The following is a 4,922-nucleotide window of genomic DNA, read 5'->3' as shown; positions in this document are numbered from 1 at the left end:
CCTTTCAGTATTAAATGTAGTTCACTTTTATAACGTAAATATATTATTTACTTACTCAGTACTGACAAAGGAGTCTGAGAATCCATGTCAGATTTTTGTTTAAAGTTAGAAGCAAAACCAAATTCTTTAAATACGCATCCCCCCTTCCTGAAGATAAAGGAAAGATGTAGATTATGTTCCAGATAATGCACTGTGGCCTGAGTGTTGTATGCCAGAAAACCTTGGGTGTCTGCAAGGGGTCTTAAGGCACATATCAGTACAGAGTGTATTATTTTACATGTATACCAAGAGAATGTAGTTACAATTCACCGAAAGACCCCCTAAAACTAAGGAAAGCATATATCCCCCACAGTCACATAACATCTCTAAGTGTGTCACATAAATTATTACCTCTTAATTCTGTAAGTACCAGGCTTTCTATCCATGTACTATTGTGACAGGATTTTAAAAATTACTTTAATAGATACCAACATAAAATCCATCAGCATGAAATGCAATGTTTGTAGCAAAATTCTTAAGGACAAAAGGCACATTGTGTTACATAAAACACTTTGTTGAGTATATCCACACCAAAAGGGAGCATTTTGGAATCTGGTCATTTACTGGGAAGTTTAGGGCATATATCTGATGAAAATGGTTTCTGAATTTTGTGAAATCCCTATCACAGCTTCACCATGCACAAAACAACAATCAGGATACAGACAGTGAAAGTAAGTTTTCATTTGAAACTTTATTTAACCATATGTTTATTCAAATGCATATCTTGATTTCCAGCTCTTTCCATTTTGAGAGAAGCTTGGACCTAAATATAATCATTTGAATAATAGATGGTTTGATACATGTTCTAAGCCAATTATCTGGGAACCATTTGCAAGCTTATGAGTGATTAAGAATTAATGGCTTAAACATAAACAAAATGGCCATTTAACCATACTTTTTGTAATGCCCCCTTCTCAACTTCTCATGCCCCCTTTTTGCCAGATTAGGGGGGCATATGCCCCATATTTTGGAAATCCTGGATGCATCACTGCGAGGGAAATGGCAGCTGATCCAGATGCATGCAGAATCAAATTTAAGAAAGTTCTGAACCTGTTAGCAAGTGCAAACAGAATAGATGCAAATGATAGTGACACAATTATGGGTCAGTTTGATAGATTTGTAGATAATATCCCAGTGTGGGTTACAGATAAGTTTTCTACATTCAACCAGAAAACCAACAGGCTTGATGAATTTTTAAGTACATGTATTAAATGATGATTCTTACTCCAAATTGCTTGAAGTGTGCAAATTACTTCTGGTTCTGTCACATGGCTAGGCAAATGTTGAAAGGGGGTTTTCTGTCAATAAAGAAATAGAGGTTGAAAATTTAGGAGATGAAAGACTTGTTGCACAGAGAATAGTGTGTGATCATGTTAAAGCGATGGGTGGGATCCTACAAGTACCTATTACAAATGCAGTTCTTGCATCTGCAGCCTCTTCCAGGCAAAAATATGAGGTTTATTTGGATAAAAAGAGAGAGAGAAAAAATCTGAGACGGAAAAGAGAAAAAGAATGGACACTTTCGAGGAAATTGAGGAACTGAATAAGTCTTATTGAGGAGATGAAGAAGAAAATGACAAGACTACTTACTCTCCTTGTTGAAGGCAAGCGCATTAGTGAAAATGACTGTGATGACATAATATACCAGTATGTGCAGTTTTTACAAGATGTTGTGCCTAGATCTATCTCACGATTTAAGGACTTTGATCCAGTTAGTGATAGAGTTGACTAACTCTTGTATGAAATGATGGCATCCTCTGACAGCTACAATAAACTGTGGGGTGTGGTCAAGGTGTTGTTGCTTTTGTCTCATGGACAAGCAAGTGTTATGAAAGGGGCTTTTCGGTCAATAGAACAATAGAGACTGAAAATCTTAAAGAAGAGAGCTATGTTTCACTTAGAGTGATATGCGGCCATGTCCATTCATTAGGAGGATTAAGCAATGTCCCAGTTAAAACAGCCTTACTGTTGTCTGCAGGGAGTGCTAGACAAAGATATCAGAATTACTTAGAGGGAAAAAGAAAGCAAGCTGAAGAGGACGGCAAAAAAAAGAAAAGAAAGTCTGTAATGGAAGACATTGATGAAATTAAAAAAAAGAAAAAACACAATTATGGGTCAGTTTGATAGATTTGTAGATAATATCCCAGTGTGGGTTACAGATAAGTTTTCTACATTCAACCAGAAAACCAACAGGCTTGATGAATTTTTAAGTACATGTATTAAATGATGATTCTTACTCCAAATTGCTTGAAGTGTGCAAATTACTTCTGGTTCTGTCACATGGCTAGGCAAATGTTGAAAGGGGGTTTTCTGTCAATAAAGAAATAGAGGTTGAAAATTTAGGAGATGAAAGACTTGTTGCACAGAGAATAGTGTGTGATCATGTTAAAGCGATGGGTGGGATCCTACAAGTACCTATTACAAATGCAGTTCTTGCATCTGCAGCCTCTTCCAGGCAAAAATATGAGGTTTATTTGGATAAAAAGAGAGAGAGAAAAAATCTGAGACGGAAAAGAGAAAAAGAATGGACACTTTCGAGGAAATTGAGGAACTGAATAAGTCTTATTGAGGAGATGAAGAAGAAAATGACAAGACTACTTACTCTCCTTGTTGAAGGCAAGCGCATTAGTGAAAATGACTGTGATGACATAATATACCAGTATGTGCAGTTTTTACAAGATGTTGTGCCTAGATCTATCTCACGATTTAAGGACTTTGATCCAGTTAGTGATAGAGTTGACTAACTCTTGTATGAAATGATGGCATCCTCTGACAGCTACAATAAACTGTGGGGTGTGGTCAAGGTGTTGTTGCTTTTGTCTCATGGACAAGCAAGTGTTATGAAAGGGGCTTTTCGGTCAATAGAACAATAGAGACTGAAAATCTTAAAGAAGAGAGCTATGTTTCACTTAGAGTGATATGCGGCCATGTCCATTCATTAGGAGGATTAAGCAATGTCCCAGTTACAACAGCCTTACTGTTGTCTGCAGGGAGTGCTAGACAAAGATATCAGAATTACTTAGAGGGAAAAAGAAAGCAAGCTGAAGAGGACGGCAAAAAAAAGAAAAGAAAGTCTGTAATGGAAGACATTGATGAAATTAAAAAAAAGAAAAAACGCATGGAAGATGACATTTGTGAATTGCTTAAGTCTGCAGACAAATATGCACAGAAGGCTGAGACGTGCAGCAGCCTGTCAATGATTTCTAAGTCAAACAGCCTCAGGAGATCTGCCTCAGAAAAAAAGGAAACTTTAAAAGAAATAGAAAAAGAATTGGAAAACAAAATAATTGAGATGAAAAATATGTAAAAAAACAAATGCATATACAGGGTGGTACGGACTATATGAATTACGTGAAATATTGACAATGAATAGTGTATCAATAAAATGTTTCAAGATATGAATTGTTTTGTTTGAATGTTATTTAACAATATGAAATACCACAATTTTACTTAATGTATTGTTTCATGAAAATTGAATATATAACTAACAATTTCAGTGTAAATTAGTCCTTGAATTTTGAATATATGACCCTGGAAAGTCCTTGAAAAGTCCTTGAATTTCATTTCAAATCATCTGTATGAACCCTGTCAACAGTGTCGCCACTGCAACAAGAGTAATTATTTCAAAAGGGTATGTAGAGCACTGTTACTCACCAATAACTATGTACAGTCGGATGGCACACTACAAGCCCAAGCTAATCCTCAGCTAGAGACACTCCCTCATCAACCGCAGGCCACATCTGTTCCTGAGACCCCGATCTACTAGTTTTTATACTCAACAAACAAAACCAAACTTAGCACACCACCCTATACTTGCAAGTTTGTCATCGGAGACTCGCCATCAGAGCTACAGATTGACACCGGTGCTTCAGTAACTATCCTTAGTTCAAGTAATGCTCAGACTATGACCATCAACTGTGCTCCACTCTTGAATAAAATGCAGAAGGATAACGCTACCAATTTAGTGACCTATTCAGGTGGTATCATCAAACCACTGGGCCAAGTCATAGTACCCGTCAGCTATGAAGGGAATACATACAGCCTGCCCTGCTATGTGGTACAAGGATCTGGTCCCAATCTGTTGGGGCGTGACTGGATACAAGCTATTGCCTTGCATTGGTCACCTATATTCATGGTGTCCACAGAAGACTGCACCGCAAAATTCCCACAACTCTTCAGTGATGGACTTGGGAAGTTAAATAACATGGATGCCAAATAACATGTTGATGAAAACGCTGTTCCTGTATACTGTAGCCCACGTCCAGTCCCACTGGCTATGAAAGGCAAGGTGGAGGCTGAGCTTGAACGCCTTGTGGCTGATGGAGTTTTATGTCCAGTACAACACTCTGACTGGGCCACACCCATTGTTCCGGTCTTGAAACCCAATGGAGAAATTCGCATTTGTGGTGATTATAAGCTGACCGTTAACACAGCATCCCGAGTGGATATCAAATTCCCAGTATTGACAACTTGTATGCCAGTCTATCTGGGGGTCAGTACTACTCAAAGCTTGACCTGAGTCATGCCTACCAGCAAATTTGCCTTCACCCGGACTCTCAGCTGTTGACTACCATTAACACTACCAAAGGACTCTTCGCCTACACCCGACTTTGTTATGGAATTGCGTCAGCCCCAGGCATATTTCAGGGATTAATGGAACAGGTTGTGCAGAACAAGCAAGTTTCGTATTCTTTTAGTGCAAGTAAGGAGGTTAAGTTGGTGGAATTCTTTGCAAATGATTGTTTTTATAACAAACCACACCCAAATTACCCAAACCAGGTGCATAAGGATAACCTGTTGGCAGGCCTGTCAAAAGAGCTGGATTCAAACCGTAAGTACACCAAACATATTTACTTCACATTTTTCCACTGCATATTTTTTAA

The sequence above is a fragment of the Lingula anatina genome, chromosome 1, assembly GCF_051362555.1.
Source record: "Lingula anatina isolate TDL-2025a chromosome 1, LinAna3.0, whole genome shotgun sequence".
In the NCBI taxonomy this organism is placed as follows: domain Eukaryota; kingdom Metazoa; phylum Brachiopoda; class Lingulata; order Lingulida; family Lingulidae; genus Lingula; species Lingula anatina.
This window is presented reverse-complemented; position numbering follows the sequence as displayed.